Below are 23,676 nucleotides of genomic sequence, written 5' to 3' on the forward strand. Positions count from 1 at the left end.
CATTTGAATACATAAATAAGTTTTGAACAAATATGTCATTTTGAAGAAATAATAATGTCTTTTTTGTCCAAAAAAATTTAAATTTTGGTTTATTGGCTCAAAAGTTTTTAAAATAGATCTCTGACTTGAGTGCTTTTTTCAAAATACATATTGAAACTTGAAGTTGTATTTTTAAAATCTAATTTTAATTAAAATAAAAAAAAATTGTTGAAATAAAAATACCACATCATGAATTGGTAATAAATACACCCTCGAGATTTGTTTAAAATACGGTTTGTCCCTTATGGTTTGCAAAATTACAAATACCTTTATTTAACAAAATTCACTACAACAAAAAGCAGATTTGGTGACTAAAACTGCATTTTTCGTCGCTGAAAGTAGTAGAATTGGTGACTAAAATAGAATTAGTCGCCAAAATTGATCACTTTTGCCGACTAAAAGAGTTTAGTCGCCAAATATAAGGGTTTTAGAGACTAAAAGGCAGTTTAGCTGCCGAATATAGGGGTTTTAGCGACTAAAGGTTGTTTAGTAGCCAAAAGTCACGATTTTTGGCGACTAAAATAATTTAGTAGCCAAAAGTGATGGTTTTGGCGACTAAAAAACAGTTTGGCCGTTGAAAGTGAAGCTTTTTGGCTACAAAAAAAAAATTAGTAGCTAAAAACAATCAATTGCCGACTAAAATTCAGTTTAGTAGCCAAAATGGGACCTTTTTGGCGACTAAAAACAGGTTTAGTTGCCAAAGCTGCTTTATTTTTAGGCGAAACTTAATTTTTTAGCGACTAAAAAATAATTAGTAGCCGAAAATTATAGAATTGGCGACTAAAAATTTAATTTAGTTGCCAAAAGTGGCCTAAATTTTTTTTTAGTAAATAATTTTTTTTTACATAAATTATATTGAATAAAAATAATTATATTTATGTATATTGTTTTGTATTAATACCGGTCAATATACTATATAAATAATATATATTGCATATACATTCATGTGATGTTGTAGTGGCATAGTGGAGGGAGTGTGTTGCTAAAGGTTTGGAATGTGGGACGGTTGGCAGTTCAAAACTCAAAAAAGTGGGTTTTTTTTTTTCGACGAAAACACCTTTGGCGACTAAAATTATTAGTCACCAAAAGTCTTTATTTTGGCGACTAAACGGTTTAGTCGGCGATTAAGTGAGTTTTAGCGACTAAATTATTAGTCGGTAAATATATGATTTTCAAAAGTGTAAAACACTATTGGCGATTAAAACTTTGGTCACTAAAGACCTGTATTTTGGCGACTAAAAAAGTTTTAGTCGCCAATATCTCCAGCGACCACGAATACGCGACAAATGTGGCGACCAAAAGAATTTGTCGGGGAAAGTAAAATTTCGACTTTCAGTGACTAAAAACGGACTTTTGGTGACTAAAAATTTAGTCGCCAAAAGTGCTTTTTTTTGTAGTGATTAATTGAAAAAATAAAATTTCTAACTACTCTCATCTAAAATAACAAAATTACCTAAATTATTAATTGAAATAAATTCTGACATTATTAAAAGTTACTTGATGATTTATTAATAAAATGAGATATTTGTTATGAAATTTGAAATTTGAAATTTGAAGGGGCGTGATATAATTTTCAGAACAATATTTGTATTCAAAACAAACCTTAGGGGTGTGTTTGTAATTTATCAAAAAAAAAAAAAAACTCAAAAAAAAATCTCAACTTTTGGACTATTAAGCTAGTTATAATTAATCCAAATTTCTTATATAATTTCTAAAAGTCCTCCATCCAAATGAATTCACCAACCAAATTAAAGGGTAAAATAAAAAATTCAAAAATAAACTTAAGGGCAAAATGAAAAATAAAATACAAGGCACCAATACCAAAACTATGCTTATATACATAGACTAGGTAGGGAGGCCCGTGCAAGGCTCGAGCGAGTTGCACATTTTCTAATTTTTTTGTTAAAATTTAATTTTTTGATTTTAAAATAGTATTTGCTTGATGGAAGAAAAATATAGAGGAATGAAATAGATCTTATATATTTATATATTATCATTTTATTTTACCTATAATATATATATATATATATATATATATATATTATGAACTTTTATGCTGTATTTGGTTAATTAGAATGATTATTTACCTTTATTACGACTTTAGTTATGAGTTTGAATTTTTAAAAGTAATTTTAGATTTTTTTTAGCTAATTGTTGTTTAATTCTACAAAAATTGAAGATACAATAGTCAAAAGTTAAGAGTATAAAAATCATAAAAATAATCACTCTAGCGTCACTTTAAAAAAAAGAAAGAAAAAAAAGAGGGTAAATTATAAATACACCATTGAGATTTGCTTAAAATACAGATTGCCCGTTCTAGTTTGCAAAATTACAAGTATTCCCTTGTTAGAATATTTTATTTTATTTAACAGAATTAATTAAAAAAATTAATTATCTAACTACTCTCATATATAATTATAAAATTACCTAAATTATTAATTAAAATAAATTTATGGCATCACTAAAAATTGTTAATCGACTTGATTTATTAATAAAAGAGATTATTTATTATGAAATTTGAAATTTAAAGGAGCGTGATGTAATTTTCAAAACCATAAGGAACAATGTGTATTTGGAGTAAATTTCTAGGGGTATGTTTGTAATTTATCCAAAAAAAAAAACTCAAAAAAAATCTCAACTTTTGGACTATTAGGCTAATTACAATTAACCCAAATTTCCTACATAATTTCTAAAAGCTCTCTATCCAAATTAATTCAGCAACCAAGCAAAAGGGTAAAATAAAAAATTCAAAAATAAACTTGAGGGCAAAATGGGAAATAAAAAACAAGCCACCAGCAACAAAGCTATTCTTATATAGATAGATCTAATACATAACACTTTATTGGTAGAAATTTGTTTACACACAACACATAAGACCTTATTGGTAGAACTGATGGAATGGTCCCCCAAAAGTTTAAAACATGCTAATCCAGGCTTGTTTGGGCAGTAGAGATTTAGAGTTGTCTTCGAAAGTTAGTTAAAAATTAGTTTTTTAACTTTTTTTTTTTGAATTTTTTTTAAAAAAAAATGTTAAAAGGTAGAGAGATGATATGATCAAAAATAGGTTAAAATTGGAAGATGGTTTTTAACCATCTTCCTAATTTGGTGCCCGAAAACAAACCTAGATACCCTACATAACCCAAAAAAAAAAAAAATGTAGTATATATTGTATTAACAAATTCACACTCTCCTCGACTCACTTATGAAGAAAGAAAAATTGTTAAAAGCAAATGCTAAGACTGCATTCAAACCCCCCCCCCACACACACGCACACAAAAAAAAAAAAAATGCTAAGATTGCATTTGGTTTAGTATTGAAATTAATTTTGGAAGATAAATTTTTAAGAAAGAGTTTTGAAAATTGAAAACTTGTTTGGTTATGAGTTTTTAAAACTAGTTTTTGAGTTGTGTATTTTGAAAATAATTTTTAGAAATTTAAAAATTCAAAACTTGTTTGATTATGAGTTTTCAAAATTAGTTTTCCAAAAAAGTATATATATATATATATATATTTGGGTCTTGTGTGTTTTTTTGTCTTACAGTCAAAACTTTTTTTATAATATTATAGCAATTTTATTGATTTCTTTTACATACCTAATCTAAATGTACTTTCTCGATGTGTAACGCCCTCAAAATAATAACATTAAACCCATCAAATAAGACATGCATTGATATATAAAAGTTCCACATTCTTCCATATATCAGAATTTCATTACATAAGTATTACATGTTAACAACAAAAGCAAATGCCCTATGGGCTTACAGCTTTCCAAGTTAACACTTGGTTACAACAAAAGAGTACTAACTCATTACACATTAAGCCCTTGGCTTGAATTACATGTAATACATCAAAAAGTAAACGACAAAAGTATGTCCGCCTCTAGCGTCCCAAGCTATGTCCTTGGAGGTGGCATGCTACTTGTACCTAAAAATGATATTCCCATATAGGGTGAGCCACAGCCCAGTAGAAATACACTAAACCAACCATGAACAATGACTAAAAGATTAGCAATTGACAGATGGCCAACACTGATACATTCACATAAATCACATATTTATGTCATACGACTTATGAGTCCAAGTTACTTTTCATTTTCCCCTTTTTCAACAGATAGGCATATAAGCTCTATCCACATTCTCAACAGATATGTATAAAAACTATATCCCACATTCACAGATAAGCATATAAGCTATATCCACATTCTCAACAGATATGTATAACAACAATATCCCATATTCACAGATAAGCATATGAGCTATATCCACACTTCACAAGATAAGCATATAAGCTCTATCGTCACTTCTCTAGACAAGCATATGAGCTGTATCTACGGAGTTCATCCCCTATCTGCTCCCAATACTATCCGGTTTAGAGGTACATCCCCCATCTTCCCCTAAACCGCGGAGTACATAACGTATACAAACACATTGGTTCTATATACAATCACTCAATACATACAATTAATGTATTCTATTAATCGTCAAATTCCATGACACATTCCATTGATTAGTTTTCGTTTGCCTAATCATCATGCATTGTCTACAACAATCACGACTATCCTCCACCGATAGCCCAAAGAAGTTATTTCTAAAACAGAAAATAAATGCACAATGGATATTCAATCAACATTTCATTTCCTCATTTCTCACAATTAATTATCCCAATTAATCAAACAATGTAATTAGGTCGTTATCCATAATTACCATTTCAACCCTTAGGTCCCATTTTCATCAATGATTTAACATTTATTCCATTTCTCTATGCCAAACATGCATCTAGGTTTATTATGAATAAAACCCCCAACTTTTGTAAAATTGCACAAAAGCCCCAAACTTTCACAAAATTACCAAACCAACCCCAACATGTCAAAACACTAAAATTTAAAGACAAAATCCATAGAGAGGAGTAGGATATCCCTACCTCGAAGTTTGAGCCAAAAAGGAGATGAAGACTCGAAGATCAATGTGTTCCAAATCCCAACTTTTTCAGATTAAAACAAAGCTCTCAACGCCCTCTATCTTTTTAACAAAGGCCCTAGGCTAGATTCACACTCTAGGGAGATCAATTCTTAGAGAGAGTGTAAGTTTAGAGAGAGAGGGTCTCGGATCTAGGTTTTGATCAAAAGGAAAGTGAAAAAGTGATGCTCAAAAACGCTACTGTCCGCTGATATAAAACACTCTCGCTCGAGCGAAGCCTTTGTCGCTCGAGCGACCAGACACAGAAAACACTCGCTCGAGCCAAAAACTCAGAAGTGCGCTCGAGCGAAAGAACGCTCGCTCGAGCCAACAACTCAAACCCTCAGGTCTGCAACCAGAAGCTCGCTCGAGCGACAGACCTCTCGCTCGAGCGAAGAACAAACCAGACCGCTCGAGCCAAGAAATGCAACTCTCAGGTCCAGAACCAGACGCAAGCGCTCGCTCGAGCGAAGCCACTCTGGCTGGATCCACCAGACACAAACTCAACTCTCGCTCGAGCGACCAACTCCTCGCTCGAGCGAAGGTCCAAAAATCTGGGCAGCAGCACTAGGCTCCCAAACACAACCAACCTGTAACAAACCTGCCCAACACATCCTATAACTCAATAGACAAAGTAAAGAGGATGCAAACAAGATAATAAACAACTACCAACATCCACGGACACATGTCCGGATCACTGTACAACAAGGGTAAACCCGGGATCGCTATAACCTCCCCCCCTTAAAGAATTTCGTCCCCGAAATTAAGCACAAGTTTTCAAAAACAAGTTTTCCTCCATTTTAAACAATGTTACATATCAACAAACAAGTCCGGATATTTTTCGCGGACTTCCAACTCACGTTCCCAAGTGGCTTCCTCCACTCCGTGATGTTTCCACAAGACTTTCACCAAAGGAATGGTCTTGCCACGCAGGACCTGATCCCGCCTATCCAAGACCCGAACCGGTCTCTCCTCATACGAGGCATCCTCATCTACCTCTAAATCGGTCCAATCCAACACATGTGATGGATCTGGCTCATACTTCCGAAGCATACTCACATGAAACACGTCATGCACTCCGGACAACTGCGGCGGTAAGGCTAACCGATAAGCAACCTCGCCAATCCTCTCAAGGATCTCAAAAGGACCAATAAACCGAAGGGATAACTTCCCACTCTTCCCAAATCTCATCAAGCCTCGCCTAGTTGATATCTTCAGAAAGACATGATCACCTACCTCAAACGCTAAAGGCCTCCTTCTACTGTCAGCATAACTCTTTTGTCAACTCTGGGCTGTAACAAGCCTCCTACGAATAAGCTCAACTTTCTCCGTCGTCTCCCTAACCAACTCCGGACCCAACAAAGGTGCATCACCCACCTCGGCCCAACAAACTGGAGACCTACACGGTCGGCCATACAAGGCCTCAAACGGTGCCATACCGATGCTAGACTGAAAATTGTTGTTGTAGGCAAACTCTACCAAGGGTAAGTGCCTCTCCCACATCCCACTGAAGTCCAGGACACAACCCCGAAGCATATCCTCGAGGATCTGAATAGTACGTTCGGACTGCCCGTCAGTCTGAGGATGATAGGCCGTACTAAAGGTCAACTTAGTGCCCAAGGCACTCTACAAACTCTGCCACAACCTAGCAGTAAAACGAGGATCTCTATCTGAGACGATCGTCACTGGGACCCCGTGCAATCTCACTATGTCCCGAATATACAAGTCGGCAAGATGATCTACCGAATCTCTCACGCGCATAGGAATGAAGTGCGCCGACTTAGTCAACTGGTCTACAACCACCCAAATAGCATCACTACCCCACTGAGTCCTCGGAAGACCCACAACGAAGTCCATAGTGACATGCTCCCACTTCCACTCGGCAATAGGCAAGGGTTGCAACAAACCCGCTGGCCTTTGATGCTCGGCCTTCATTTGCTGGCAAGTAAGGCACTTCGATACGAAAACAGCCACATCTCTCTTCATACCCCGCCACCAAAACTGGCGACCCAAATCCTGATACATCTTAGTACCTCCCGGATGCACCGCAAGGCGCGAATGATGAAACTCTCGGAGTACTTCCTCACGGCAAGACTCCGGCACAAACAAACGGTCTCGGTATCTCACACTCAGGTCGGGATACACCGTCAAACCCTTCTCAACTTTCCCACTGGAGATCTTCTCTCGGAGGGATTCTACCTCAAGGTCACCTCTCTGTGCCTCTACCACTCTAGTCACAAGTGTAGGTTGCGCAACAACAGAAAACAAGGCCGCAGCCTCAACAGATTCGCCCAATAGCAAATCAAACTCGCCAAGTGCTCCCAACATCTCCCATTCCCGGATGGCTATACAAGCTACATCACTAATGGTCTTCCTACTAAGGGCATCGGCCACAACATTGGCCTTTCCCGGATGATAGTGCAACTCAAAATCATAATCCTCGATGAACTCCATCCATCTCCTCTGCCTCAGATTCAAGTCTCTCTGTGTAAACAGATACTTCAAACTCTTGTGGTCCGAGAATACCTCGAACCTCTCACCATAAAGGTAGTGCCTCCAAATTTTCAAGGCAAAGATCACAGCTGCTAACTCTAGGTCGTGTGTGGGGTAATTCTTCTCGTATATTTTCAACTGACGTGAGCCATAAGCTACCACTTTCCCCTCTTGCATCAACACACAACCCAAACCCTCTCATGAGGCATCACAATAAACCGCATAACCCAACCCTCTCTCCGGAATAATCAACACCGGAGCGGTGGTCAATCTAACTTTCAGCTCTTGGAACGGCTTTTCACAAGTCTCACTCCACACAAACTTGACTCCCTTCCGAGTCAGTCTAGTCAACGGTGACGCTAACCTGGAGAAATCTTTCACAAACCGACGGTAATACCCAGCTAATCCCAAAAAACTGCGGATCTCAAACACACTCTTAGGCTGTGCCCAATCCTGCACTGCCTCTACCTTGGATGTATCAACAGACACCCCTTCCCCAGATACCATGTGGCCTAAGAATTTGACTTCCCTCAGCCAGAACTCACACTTCCCAAACTTGGCATACAGCCTATGGGCTCTAAGCAACTCAAGCACCACTCTCAAGTGTTCCTCGTGCTCCTCCTCAGAAGGCGAATAGATAAGAATGTCGTCCACAAAAACGACTACAAACCGATTCAAGAATTCCCGGAAGATCCGGTTCATCAAGTCCATAAAGACTGCCGGTGCATTGGTAAGCCCGAATGGCATCACCAGAAACTCGTAATGGCCATACCGCGTACGGAATGCCGTCTTAGGAACATCCTCCTCCCTGACCCTCAACTGGTGGTAACCCAATCTCAAGTTTATCTTAGAGAAACAACGGGAACCCTTCAACTAGTCAAACAAATCATCTATACGGGGCATAGGATACTTATTCTTAACCGTAGCCCGATTCAACTTCCGGTAGTCAATACACAATCTCAAGGCACCATATTTCTTTTTAACAAAGAGGGCCAGTGCTCCCCACGGCGAAACACTAGGGCGAACAAAGCCCTTATCTAGCAATTCCTGGAGCTGAACTTTCAACTCAACCAACTCTACTGGAGCAAAACGGTAAGGTGCCATAGAAATCGGCGCCGTGCCGGGCACTAAATCAATAGAGAACTCTATCTCTCGGTGAGGTGGCAAACTAACAAGATCTTCGGGAAAGACATCCGAATACTCACAAACCACCCTCGGCAACACAAGCTGGGTCTCACCACTCTCACCACTCTCAAAGCTGGCAAGTAGACTACTAAGCTCACTTCGCCCTCGCGAATCATACCCCGGTGGAAAAACACTACCAACCAGGTCTCCCAAGAAATGGAACCACTCCCCGCTCAAGGTACATAACGTGACCCTCTGGCGGTAGCAATCGATAACAGCCCGGTATGACGATAGCCAGTCCATACCCAAAATAACATCAAAACCCATCATGGGCATGACAACAAACGGAAAAGGAAGCCTATAGTCGGCGACCTCTATATCACATCCCCTAACACCCTGTTTCAGGATCAACTCACCACCCAAAGGCGATACCACACAAATAGGAGATGCTAACTGTGCTAACTCCAATTCCAAAACAGATGCAAATGCAGCAGATACAAAAGAATGAGATGCACCCATGTCTATCAACACACTAGCAACCGAGTTGCAAAACAGAAAAGTACCTCTCACTACTGATGGAGCCGGTACTAAATCCTGCGCGGTAACAGCATACATGCACCCCGTAGGCCCCTGGCCTACCTGCTCACCCCTCGGAGCAAAAGACTGCTGCACAGACTAGGATGACGAAGCTCCCGGATTGGCCCTCGAGGCCTGCACAGACTGAGCTGGCTGAAAACCCTGCGTCTGCCTAGAACCAGACGCTCCCGAAGTGGCACTCAACTGCGGGCAAAACCTCTTCAGGTGCCCAGGCTGTCCACACTGATAACAAGACAAGGGCTGCCCCCTGCCCAAACTCTGACTCTGCGGTCTAGCTGAAGAAGAAGCAGCTATCTGACCCCCACCCTTCTGCGGGCAAACAGAAACCTTGTGACCCAGCTGGCCACATTTGTAACAAGCAAACTCCCCCTGATTTCCTCTCCCCGAGCCTGCACTCGGCACCGGAAAGGTCGATCTAGAAACTGCTCCCTGAGACTGCTGAGGGTTATAACCCCTCTGCTTCCTGCCATCACCCTGACCATCCTGGCTCCTCTTGGAGCCCTTCTGTTCTTCCTCCTCTTCCTGCATCATAATTTCCATATGAGCAGCAGCATCCACCAGGTGTCTATACTCTCGGATATAAGACCCACCAACTCTCAACTTGAGGCCCCGCCTCAACTTCCGCTCAAACTCATAGCAACAGCGTTCCTCAGACGCCACTGGTTCAGGTGCAAACCTGGACAAACTGGTAAAAGTAGCCTCAAACTCGGCCACTGACAAGCCCTGCTGTTTAAGCCGACTAAACTGATCCCTCAGCTTCTCCCTAGCTGCTGCAGACAAAAACCTCTCCTGAAAAGCATTCACAAACGCCTCCCAAGTACCACCAACACGAGCCTTCTCGTACTTCCACCATTGACCCGCATCCCCCTTCAGTTGGAAGGATGCCAAGGTCACTTTCAGTGCTCCGTCCTCGATGCCAAGCATCTCAAACGTCTTACTCATTTGCTCTAGCCACTCATCAGCCTTCAGTGGCTCCTTCGGATCCCCGATAAACTTATCCGAATTAGACCGGAAAAACTCCCTCTTCAAGAAAGAAGGCCCTGCCTCAACTGCCTGATTCCCAGCTCTAAGAATACCCAAAGCTCCTGCTATCTCTCTGGCCAAGGCACCCATGGCCTGCTGACCCACTGGCTCGGCCACATTGGCCTGACCAACTCCCTCTTGCACTGCCGGAACCTCCTCCGGTAACGGTACTTCCTGCCTCGCAGGTCTACCACGCCTAGCACCTCTTCCTCGCCCTGACATCCTAATAAAGGTAACACAGAACATTAGCACATTTACAAATGTGCCGAAAGTAAACACTCACGTCCTAATGCATGGACAACTGTAATTCACTCCACGTAAGCACATAAACACATAAGCACTTACGAATTTCATTTCCGGATAATGATAGTCCCGAGGCGTTACTAGAGTTCCGGTTAGAAATAGCATTGATCAAGTGCTTTTCCAACAAGACTCCCAGAAACCCAAGGATCCAATCAACATCCTAGAAACTAAATCCCATACCCACATAGTCACATAAGCATGTTATCAATTAAGCACATAGCATATGATACTACATCTAAGTTTCTATCAAGCGAGACAAACCCATTGTGATACTAATCACTTCCCACGTACCCAAAGTATTCGAACCCGGTACGCTTTGATACCAAGTTGTAACGCCCTCAAAATAATAACATTAAACCCATCAAATAAGACATGCATTGATATGTAAAAGTTCCACATTCTTCCATATATCAGAATTTCATTACATAAGTATTACATGTTAACAACAAAAGCAAATGCCCTATGGGCTTACAGCTTTCCAAGTTAACACTTGGTTACAACAAAAGAGTACTAACTCATTACACATTAAGCCCTTGGCTTGAATTACATGTAATACATCAAAAAGTAAACGAAAAAAGTATGTCCGCCTCTAGCCTCCCAAGCTATGTCCTTGGAGGTGGCATGCTACCTGTACCTGAAAATGATATTCCCATATAGGGTGAGCCACAGCCCAGTAGAAATACACTAAACCAACCATGAACAATGACTAAAAGATTAGCAATTGACAGATGGCCAACACTGATACATTCACATAAATCACATATTTATGTCATACGACTTATGAGTCCAAGTTACTTTTCATTTTCCCCTTTTTCAACAGATAGGCATATAAGCTCTATCCACATTCTCAACAGATATGTATAAAAACTATATCCCACATTCACAGATAAGCATATAAGCTATATCCACATTCTCAACAGATATGTATAACAACAATATCCCATATTCACAGATAAGCATATGAGCTATATCCACACTTCACAAGATAAGCATATAAGCTCTATCGTCACTTCTCTAGACAAGCATATGAGCTGTATCTACGGAGTTCATCCCCTATCTGCTCCCAATACTATCCGGTTTAGAGGTACATCCCCCATCTTCCCCTAAACCGCGGAGTACATCCCCCATCTCCTCCTCTACACATAACGTATACAAACACATTGGTTCTATATACAATCACTCAATACATACAATTAATGTATTCTATTAATCGTCAAATTCCATGACACATTCCATTGATTAGTTTCCGTTTGCCTAATCATCATGCATTGTCTACAACAATCACGACTATCCTCCACCGATAGCCCAAAGCAGTTATTTCTAAAACAGAAAATAAATGCACAATGGATATTCAATCAACATTTCATTTCCTCATTTCTCACAATTAATTATCCCAATTAATCAAACAATGTAATTAGGTCGTTATCCATAATTACCATTTCAACCCTTAGGTCCCATTTTCATCAATGATTTAACATTTATTCCATTTCTCTATGCCAAACATGCATCTAGGTTTATTATGAATAAAACTCCCAACTTTTGTAAAATTGCACAAAAGCCCCAAACTTTCACAAAATTACCAAACCAACCCCAACATGTCAAAACACTAAAATTTAAAGACAAAATTCATAGAGAGGAGTAGGATATCCCTACCTCGAAGTTTGAGCCAAAAAGGAGATGAAGACTCGAAGATCAACGTGTTCCAAATCCCAACTTTTTCAGATTAAAACAAAGCTCTCAACGCCCTCTATCTTTTTAACAAAGGCCCTAGGCTAGATTCACACTCTAGGGAGATCAATTCTTAGAGAGAGTGTAAGTTTAGAGAGAGAGGGTCTCGGATCTAGGTTTTGATCAAAAGGAAAGTGAAAAAGTGATGCTCAAAAACGCTACTGTCCGCTGATATAAAACACTCTCGCTCGAGCGACCAGACACAGAAAACACTCGCTCGAGCCAAAAACTCAGAAGTGCGCTCGAGCGAAAGAACGCTCGCTCGAGCCAACAACTCAAACCCTCAGGTCTGCAACCAGAAGCTCGCTCGAGCGACAGACCTCTCGCTCGAGCGAAGAACAAACCAGACCGCTCGAGCCAAGAAATGCAACTCTCAGGTCCAGAACCAGACGCAAGCGCTCGCTCGAGCGAAGCCACTCTGGCTGGATCCACCAGACACAAACTCAACTCTCGCTCGAGCGACCAACTCCTCGCTCGAGCGAAGGTCCAAAAATCTGGGCAGCAGCACTAGGCTCCCAAACACAACCAACCTGTAACAAACCTGCCCAACACATCCTATAACTCAATATACAAAGTAAAGAGGATGCAAACAAGATAATAAACAACTACCAACATCCACGGACACATGTCCGGATCACTGTACAACAAGGGTAAACCCGGGATCGCTATACGATGCATCTAATCTAATTTATAGTGCAAGTTTCACTCTTTATGTATTAGTTCTTATGAATGTTTTTAAAATTTTAACACTTCTTTTCTGATTCATATCCACTCATTCTACATACATTTACATTTAAAACGTTTCACATTTATGAAAAAAAAATGTATTAAATTATTGAATAATGAGAAATATAAAAAAAAAATGTTTGACCCAATTTAAAAATTAGTACAATTTTAATGTTGAATGTATTTATCAAATTTATCTTTCATTTCATCACATTTTGTTTGCTATTTAAGTATATGTAAATCATATATATATATACAAAACATAACAAATATGTGTATTCAAGAAGTTATAAGATTAAATGCAAGATATGAGCTAAGAATGATGAATTTGGAGCTAGATCATACATACATGCATAGTTTTGTTAAGTCTCATCCATTTTTGGCATGATTTATCATCCATGCTAAATTTAGAAGTTGAATTGTACATGCATTCAAGAATATGTTACTTTGTAGCTAAATTTCATGAGCCCTAGAAAAGAATTTGAGGTTAATTGATACATGCATGGTAGTTTGGGTTCCAATTATGAAATTTTGAGTTACAATTTTGCAAAATCATGAAGTTTTTGAACTAAGGATTCAGTGTTGGCCATGTACTCATGTTTTGGAAGGGTTTCCATGGTTTTGGGTTGCATCATGCATAAATTCATACTTTGAACATGTGTTTTGAAGTTCAAATTCAATTTTGAAAATTCCAGAATTCTGCCTCACCATTCGAGCAACCAATCTGTTGCTCAAACGCATATCTCATGCATCTAGTAGTTTTATAGGGTTTTGTTGTTGGCTCGAGCAACCAAGTTGACGCTCGAGCGACCTCAGTTCATTTTGCACCTTGGCTTGAGTGACTATCGAGTCTAGATTCGGACCATCTAGTACTTTTGTAGATCATGTGGTCCGCTTGAGCGACCAATGTTGCGCTTGAGCAAAATGTCCTATTTCAGTAGCTTTTGAAAAGTCATGTTTTATCGATTTTGGTATTCACATCTCTCTTTAAACATTCTTAGCCTCCTAAATGAATCTGTGAGTTAGAATGAGACTTAAAAGAATTGAATAAGTTAAAGAATAATCCGATTAAACAATGTGATTCAATGAGTATATGTTATGACTTGTGTAAGTTCATTCGCAAAGACGTGTCAGCAACCAAACTACTGTAAGTAATATCTTAGTAAAGATATTTTCTTATTTACTCTATTTTCTGAATGTCTTAATGAAGTAAGTTTTCCGAATTCGTGATTTTGCAAATGTGAATAAGTTCCTATCTATTTGAACAACATGATAACTGTAAATGTGATTAATATGACATGGATGTATATGATGGACCTAAGATCATTATGTATATTTGAATTGGACCCAAGGTCGTTTCGTATATTTGACAAGATGGACCCAATGTCATTCTGAATATTTGTCTGATTATCTGTTATGAGTTGACCGAATAGTCATTATACAGCTGTAAATGATTGGATCCAAGGACGTTCCGTTAAGATATGATCAATTTTGTTCTATATATTTGTTTTATGTTGGACCCAAGGTCGTTCCGCCATCTGTTGGACCTAAGGTCGTTCCGTTATGAATTGTTTATGATATGGAAATGCTTATGTTACTTAATGGAACTTATTCATATAATCCCTTTACTCTGATGTTATTCACTGAACGTTAGCTCACTCCGTATTCATATGTATGTAGGTGAGCGGGATGCCCAACCTTAGTGAGCCTGTGAAAAGATTACTGAGTTTTTGATGAGTCAGCTAAGGATGCCTCATGCACAAGACTTTTATCTTTTGATTTTCTATTTTCTTTTGTTGGTCATGTTTGGCCACGTTTGTATATAAGTTTTGATATCTATGTTAATGTCACATGTATGATTTTGGACATGTATGACCCTTTCTATGTATGTGTGGTGTGAGTTATTAATTTATAAGAAATTTTTGCTCATATATTTATACACAAGTTTATTGGACAAATATTATATTTTTTCTTCTGATTCTGGCCCCATACAATTAAATATGATTTGTATTTTGTGGCCGTAACTAATCTCATGATTACTGACAGGTTATGATCCTAACCTTTAGGGGTGAGTTTGGGTCATGATAATATATATGAAAAATATTATACAAATTAGTATTATATATTATACAAATAGTTGATAAATGTTTAAGATTTTTTTTTCCAATCAATTAGTAAATTAAAACTGTCCTAAATAGTCCAAATCGTGATTTGGTTACAATTTAATTTATAAATTTATTCTCAACCAAATCGCACCACACACGCTTATACGTAGAAATTCAACGTGATAAGTAAGGTTACATAATATATATTCATCTTTTGAATGTAAAATTTTCACTTAACATTCATACTAGCTAATTATTATTATTTTAATTTTGATGGAACTTTTTACCATAAATCCCTATTTAAAAGTTTTTCCAATAAACAGGACATGCATATTTTATTTTTTGTTGCATCACGAGCACATTGAGTTACTTTTTGATAGAAATGTTATTTTTTATTTTTCAAACTTTAAATTTATACAAAATTGTGAAAATTTATTCAAAGATGGGATTTTTTTTTTTGGGAGCTTTTTTGATAAATCCTCTGTCTAAGAATTTTATTCCATCCAACCCATATTATTTTTGACTATTCCATTAGGTCCTATTTGAGATAAGAAGACTAAAATACCCTCAATCTCTCATACCCCTTATTAATGTTGATTGTCATTATGTTTTAGTAGTTCCCATGCATCAAGATGTTGACTATCATTATAATTGATGATGGACTGATTCCAACGGGAGAGGGGTCAATCTAATCCACACTTCTAACAGCTTCGCTGGTCTTAAAGCCCACAGAACATTCCTACAAAAAAGGTCCAAAGGAGGAGGTAATCCCCCGGCGGACCCTCCGACGATCGAGTTAGAGTAGGAGAGATTGATGGTGTAGAGAGTAAAAGAGGAAAAAATGAATAACTTCACTTTAATGCGTCTTGAAAACTTTCTTATATCTTTCGTTCATCATTTCCTTGTCCCTTCGGGACTATTGTGTTGGCCGAAAGTCTATGTTCTAGCTCGCATCGTTCATGGTGAGTCTGTCTCCTCCGACGTGAAGGGATTATAGTATTTAATGCTGTGAGAGCCTCATTAATGGCTGATATGTGGTGCAATAACTATGCAGGATCTTTGTCTACTTACGTGTCTAGGCCTCTGTTTGCCAAGTGTTTGAAAGTTATTGGTCCTGGCCTAGTGTTGATTTCTCAGAGTTATTGGGCTTTAATCGCTGGGATGTGGACTGGGCCGTGATTTATGGGTTGGGTCCTTCTGGGTATCCATCGGTATCAGTAGTCCCCCAGTCCCGAGTATAACTTTAGTCCAACGAAGGAAATAGGAAAGGCGGAGGGAGTCCTCCAAGTTTAGGGAAGGGGTAGGGGTGGGAGGGGAGGTGGAATGATCGGGCGGCGGCCAACAGTAGGGAGGGCTGACCACGAGGGTGGTCGAGTGGGATCACCAACCCGAAGGAGGACTGACTGCGAAGGTGGCCTAGCGGGAGGAGAGCCGATTGTGAAGGTGGCTGTAGACACTCCATTTTTTACGGCCTTTACGACTTGGACGCCATCGTATGCACACCCGATGATGAGTCTATATGCTCGTCAAGTGCTTGAAGTTCTCAACGGAATGCCACCGCTTTGAGCCTTTCAAACCCTGCACCCTTGTTGCCTCAGCTTTGGACCAAGCCTTGGTTCTTCAAGCCTGCAGCCTCTGGTGACCTTCCGGCCACCCCTTTTGGGCTTTCGGCCATCACTTTTTGGCTGCCGGCCACTGATGTGGCTTGTCGGCCACTAGTGATGGCCGACCGGCCACTAGCTTCTTTTACAGATATTTTGTACCAGCTATGCCAACTGTTTGCATAGATGCATGCATCTGCCTCTATGTGTAGGGTTGGATGTTTTTGAGGAAGGCTCATGGTTTTCTATATATAGGAGGCCTCCCTTCATGTTTTAAAGGTTAGAAAATTTTAGAACAAAAAATCCCTCTCTCTCTCTACAATTCTCTCTCTCTAGCAAATTCCTACACTTTTGCTTACAGATCTTCAACCTTTGCCTATACACTCTTAGCCAAACCTTCTCATCTTTGAGCTAAGGTATTCTTGAGCCTTGTTGGAGCTCTAGAGGGTGTGTTTGCTTGGTTTTGTTGCTTAGAATTGGTTTTCCTCTTCAAAGATATAAAACTTTGCCTATTTTTTTCCTTTGTCTACTCTTTTTCTTGCTATTTTTCAACTGTTTTTTGGATGTAAAACCTCTGTATTTTTGGGCTAAAACTTGGGTCCTAAGGCCATTAAAAGTTGGGGGGTGGTTCACCCTTCTTTATATCTTGTTTTGGAGCCCTTTGCCCTTGTGTTTCCCATTCTTTCACTATCTTTTTCAGAGCATTTAAACACTGATTTTTGGAGCTTTTTCAGTGGCCAAAATCATGTTTTGAAGTCCAAAATTGGAGGGGTTAGCCTCATCTTATTGTGTCTTGCTTACTAGCCTAGTTTGTACCATGTTTTAGAGTATTAATCTAACTATTGATAGCTTAATTCCAGCATGTTTTAGGACTGTATTAGACCTGTTTTAACACTGTTTTGGGTTGTTAGTTGCATTTGAGCTTTGCTTTGCATGGTTAGAGTGTAATTGTCCTAATGAGTTTGGTGTTCTAGGCTTTAGACAATATCTCCTTTGAGTTGATAGCATTTATTTATGCTTTTCTCACTTATTTTCAGCACTAATCATCTCTGCAACCTCCCTCCTTTCTTGGCTTTTGTATTGCTTTGAAAGTGGTTCAAACAACTTGTTTTTTTAAAACATGAGATTGAGATGTCATACTTAATGGTTTAATCCCTTTGGAAGTTCATTACCAATGGCATGATGTCTCTTTCATGCCTAAAATAACTTTTGGTTTGAGCCTTCTTTCCATTTAGAGGACTTAAACTCACCATTGGACTTAATGAATTAAAGGATGGTTGGTAATCTAAAATTGAGTAACTAAAATTGAGGTTAAAAATAATACAAGAAAATAACTTGTTTGTGTTCAATCGGACGTTAATTGAACACATGGAAGCTTGAGGCATTTCATAGTCATTACTGATGAAATGATTCAAGTTTCCAAGGTCACTACTTCCCTTGATCTTCCATGATAGGGAGGTGGTTTTGAGAGTCTCATTTCATTGCATTGCATTTATTGAACTTGTACACTTTGGTTCACAAGCTATCATGCAATGAAATTGCTTGAGTTGGTGGTTTGTGGCTTAAGTTTGCTTCTCCTTTGATTTGTTCATGAAAATGAGAGGTGAACTGTGCAAACAACCCTTGAAAATGCCCTGCGCATGCTCTGTTTGTTCTCTGTTGCAACAAGGTGAATTGGGCAGCAGTGGCCCGCAGGCCACTTTCCATGGCCGGCAAGCCACCTTTGATGGTTGTCCGGCTATCACTGGTGGTGGGCAGGCCTTATCATTGGCCGACCGGCCACTGATGTAAAATTCAGCAGTGTGTTCCTTTGGCAGAGCAGAGTTATTCTGGAAGTGGGCAGAAATGTAAGTGTTTTCTGTGCAATAGAGGCTCTCCGGAAGCAAAACAGTGGCATTTTTGGGTGGAAACCGAGCATGGGCATGAACATCCTTCATTTCTTGAGGTGGAGTAGTTAACTTAGTTACTTTTTTTTAATTGCACTTGTGTTGTAATTATTTAATTAGTTAAAGTAGTTAACTAATTGCGTTGTAATAGTTAATTAACTAGTTAGTTAGTTAATTCATTTGTTGTTGTAATAATTAGTTAAGTAGCTTAGCTATTTTATTCATTTCGGTTTGTAATAGTTAGCTTAATTAGCTTAGCTTAGCTTATAGTTGACTTAGTTCATTCAGACTTTCCTTCGTGAGAGCGCAATGTAATAATGTGTATGTCTTCGAACCCCATGTCTTTCTCTCTTTTATTTAACTGCTTATGATGGTTAGTTTAAGGACATCATGTTTTGTTTAGCATACTTCATGTTTGTATCCACTTGTATTGCATGCACCGAGGCTCGATTCATCATTCTAACTGCATTATTGTTTAAATACTTCTTTGAATACGTGCTTAGACCGCATGCTATTTAATCGATTCATATGCCATATTATTAACCGAGGCTATTTAGATTGCATATCGTATGTGTTGCATTAGGCATAGTGTATAATTAGGAATCATGCATTTTTCTAACTCATTTCTCTTTTGGCTTGGAGTACTAGTTGAGCCTTTGCTCGCTTTAGCATAATTGCATGAATGTTGATGTTACCACGTCTAGCATGCTTGCCTTGACGCTAATTGCTTAAGTGTTATAACTGCTTGAATGCCTGTGGATGAAGGCTTATTGCTTGAATTGAAATAATTTGAGTAAGACATGCAACACACACACGCACACTTATTACAACAGTTGTGCCCTCTCAACGGAGGGTTCTAATGAATAAGCTAAGCTAAGCTATCTAACTAATCTAATTAAACTAATTATTATACAACAAATTGAATAACTAGCTTCAACTAATTATTACATCACCTTAACTAATTAACAAATTAATTAAATTACATAAACATGCTAATTATCAAGTAAGCATTAAACTACACTACTCAGCTCTGCTATGGAAAGTTGAACAATGCATGCTAGGTCGGCTTCGCTCAGAAATCCATTATCATGCCCCAACTTGCCTCTATTTGCATTTGATTTGAGAACTCTGCACAAACCTCCAGATAGCTTGTACTCCATCATGGAGACCTCTAGGAAAGCTGCCGACCAGAAAAGGGTGGTGTAGACCACCTACCGACCACTTAAGCATGCTGCAGACCAGAAAAAGTGGCCAGCCAGCTACTTTTTCTGGTCTGCTGACCAGAAAATGCCACCAAGCTCCATTTTGCTGCAACAGAGAACAGGAAGGGGCACAGCAGTGTATTTGTAAGGTATGTGTGCACAACCACTCTCCCTATCATTTTTTAAGTTCAAGGAAGTGCGGTTCTCGACTCTCAAGCCACCAACCGAGCATCGCAATGCACGATGGTCGAGAAGTCGAGTTTGCACAATTCAATGTCAATGAATGCACAAATAACAAATAAGGGTCTTAAACTCTATCATGCATGATCAAGAGTGTCAGTGACCGAGAAATGAGGCACGTTTCATCACTTCAAGTATGAAACGTCCCTCGTTTCTCGTGTTTAGATTTACACATTATCCAAACACAATGCAATGCAACATGATCAACCTATCAATGCTAATGGTATGCGCAAGACCCTATCATGTGAATAATGCATGCATGGCATGTTTAGGAGCTAAGGTATCAAGACAAGTGAAGTGTATCACACATGAAGCATGCAAGACAATGTACAAATGGCCAAACCAAACATGGACAGACCCGAGATACTTCAAAACAGTGGCCAAAACTCTACAAAACCTAGGCACAAAGAGCATGGAATGCACATTCAACTCATGGCTCGCAAGCAAGGCATAAAGGCACAACTCTTAGACGCAATTAAAGAGTGACATGCATACGAATATGGCAATGCTACATGCTTTGAAATAAGGTGTTAAATGATGCCAAATCATCTAAACAACACAAATGAGGCATGCTAGGAGGCCTAGAGCATAGGGCTAGTTAAGAGCAATACACAAGGAGCATGAAATACTAAGCTTAAACCATTAAACCAGCTCTGGACAGAGCTTAACCATGCCAAGTTAAGGGTCAAGAACATGCTGAAATGGAGCTCAAGAGCTCAGGCAAACATACATACACATTGGCTCACAAACAAGGCATGAAGACACAACTTTCAAACACATTGAAAGAGTGAAAAATGTGAGAGTGTGGCAGTGAAGTATGCTCTAAAATCATGTGAGAACTGAGGCTATACCATGCAAACATCACATTCCAAGCATGCTAGAGACTTTGAAACTCAAAGCTAATGAGCAAGATTGCACCATGGCTATACAAAGCAAGGCATGCATGACCCAAAACACTTAAAATAGAGCTTAAGCATGGCAAAACATGGATAAAATCATGCTAGAGTGTAGTCAAAATAGGCTAGAATGATGGTCCAAAGTATAGAGCATGTTAGGCTAGCAATGTAGAATTACACTACAAGTGTATGAAGCACTCAAGAGACAACCAAACCAGCCAAAAACAGTGTCATATCAGGTCCAAAAGTCACAAAAACAAGCTTAAACAAAGCCACAAAGAAGTGTAAACGCATGCTCATTTGATAGGCCCTCTATGCATACAAACAAGACAAGAGGAGAGGGGACCACCCCCTCTCATTTTAGGCCTCAAAACCACATTTCTACCACTGAAAATCCACTGGATTTCAGTGGTTAAAAGGCCAAGAGAAGGTGATCTCAAAGGCTTAAAGAGATGGCTCAAAACAAGGCAAAATAAGGCACAAAAAGGGGTAGACCACCCCCAACACTAAAGAGGCCTCAAACAAACACTTTAAACACTTGAAAATGAAGCTTTTTTTAGTTTAAAGTTAGGCCTAAAACATCATGCAAACATGGCCAAATGTTCAAGCAAAACAAAGCTTAAAGAGGGAAAACACTCACCCTTGAAGAACAACTGAAAAACAGCAAGCTCTGAGGAAAAAAACCAGCTTAAAACCACTCAAATAAAGCTTCCAAATACCTCAGGAACAAGAGGAAGGTATTTGAGTAGGTGTTTGTGTGCAAAGGTATGAAGAAGCAACACTTTAAGGCACAAGAGAGTAAAATTTTTCCCTTCAAGTTTTTGAACCTGGAAAAGGGAGAGAGAGCCTCCCTCTTATAGAACTCCAAGCTTCAAGCTTCTTGGAGAAGTTAGAAGCTTGGTGCAATCTGTGCTCTCTAGCTGGCACAGCTGGCATCCACAACATTTGCAGAAAATACAGGAAAGCTGCGGACCCCTTGAAGTGGTCGGCCAGGAAAAATGGTCTGCAAGGAGACCAACTGGTTGGCAAGGGGGAGAAGTGGTCTGCATAATGAAAACAAGGTGGTGGCATGGCTGCCGACCACTTTTGGTGGTCCAAAGACCACCAAGACCAGCTGGCCGACCAGAAAACTGGCTGGTGGGGAAGAAAAGTGGTCTTCAGGGAGAGAAACTGGTCCACAACCCCTATTCCACCCTCCAAGCAAGGAAAACAAGGTTTGTGCCAAAAAAAAACCAAAAAGGATGCAAGACAAGAGTCCGCGGGACAAGGCACGCAGCCGGAAGTCTCGAAAACTAGTCTACAGGCACCAAAAGTGGTCTACGGGAGGGAAAAATGGTCTACAACCACAAAAAGTGGTCTACAAGACCTCTGTGTCCCTCTAGACCAAGGCAACCAGGCATGGTCCAAAAACCAAGCCAAGAGGAGAATGTTAAGCGGTCCCGAGACAAGGCGCAGGACTGAAGACTCCGGAAACTGAAAACTAGTCTACAAGAGGGAAAAGTGGTCTACGACCACAAAAAGTGGTCTACAGACCCCTCTCTCCCTCCAAGCAAGGTCAACAAGGATTGGTCCACAAACCGAGCCAAAACACAAAGAGTACAGAGGCCCGGAGGCAAGGCACTCAGTCGAAAACTCTGGAAACTCAAAATGAGCACGAACATGCGCGATCATCGAGCGCTCAAACGATGACGTCTGAGTCTTAAGGTCGGTCAAAAATGGGGTGTCTACAGTTGTCACTCTTTGACAGAACTCGGAAGTCAAGAAGTGACGGGAATGAATGTCAAAGCCCAGAGACGACCCATTTTTGACAAGGCCGAAGCCTTAGACAAACAGGCAAGATAACAAAGAGATGTGCCCGCAGGCAGGGGCAAGATGCAAATGACATGCACAATGCCGAACATAACTTATGATCATGCAAAGAGGAATGATCTCACCCGGAGTTCCTCTGACTGAACTGTACATACAACATTGCCTGGTTGTGCCAACTTCAGATGAACTGTACATACAATATTGTGCCTGCAAAAAGAAACTTTGACAGATACAATATAGTAGAGACACATGTAGGTAAAAAGTGCACAATATCGTATCTCGGTTGTTTATATTGCATAGAACATGCATTCCTACTGAATTACACTTGTTAGGTTTCTTTCTTGCAAATGCACGATATTGTATGTATGGTTCATTCAGAGGAGTTCCAGGTAAAATCATTCGTTCCCTTCGAATCATGTCATTCCACTTTTCCTCCTCTCGCGTGAGACGCGTTAAGATTGCTTAGGTTAAAAACATTCAGGTGCATCCCAGTGTTCACACCAACCCCTTTGGTTAAAAACATTCGGGTGCGTCCCGGTGTTCAGACCAACCCTTTCGGTTAAAAACATTCGGGTGCGTCCCAGTGTTCACACCAACCACTTTGGTTAAAAACATTCAGGTGCGTCTCGGTGTTCACACCAACCCCTTTGGTTAAAATATTCGGGTGCATCCCAGTGTTCACACCAAACCCTTTGGTTAAAAACATTCGGGTGCGTCCTAGTGTTCACACCAACCCCTTCGGTTAAAAACATTCGGGTGTGTCCCGGTGTTCAAACCACCATTTCGGTTAAAAACATTTGAGTGCGTCCCGGTGTTCACACCAACCCCTTTGGTTAAAAACATTCAGGGTGCGTCCCGGTGTTCACACCAACCCCCTCGGTTAAAAACATTTGGGTGTGTTCCGGTGTTTACACCACAACCCTTCAGTTTAAAACATTCGGGTGCATC

The sequence above is a fragment of the Camellia sinensis genome, chromosome 14 (genome assembly GCF_055761805.1).
Source record: "Camellia sinensis isolate YWXY chromosome 14, ASM5576180v1, whole genome shotgun sequence".
Classification (NCBI taxonomy): domain Eukaryota; kingdom Viridiplantae; phylum Streptophyta; class Magnoliopsida; order Ericales; family Theaceae; genus Camellia; species Camellia sinensis.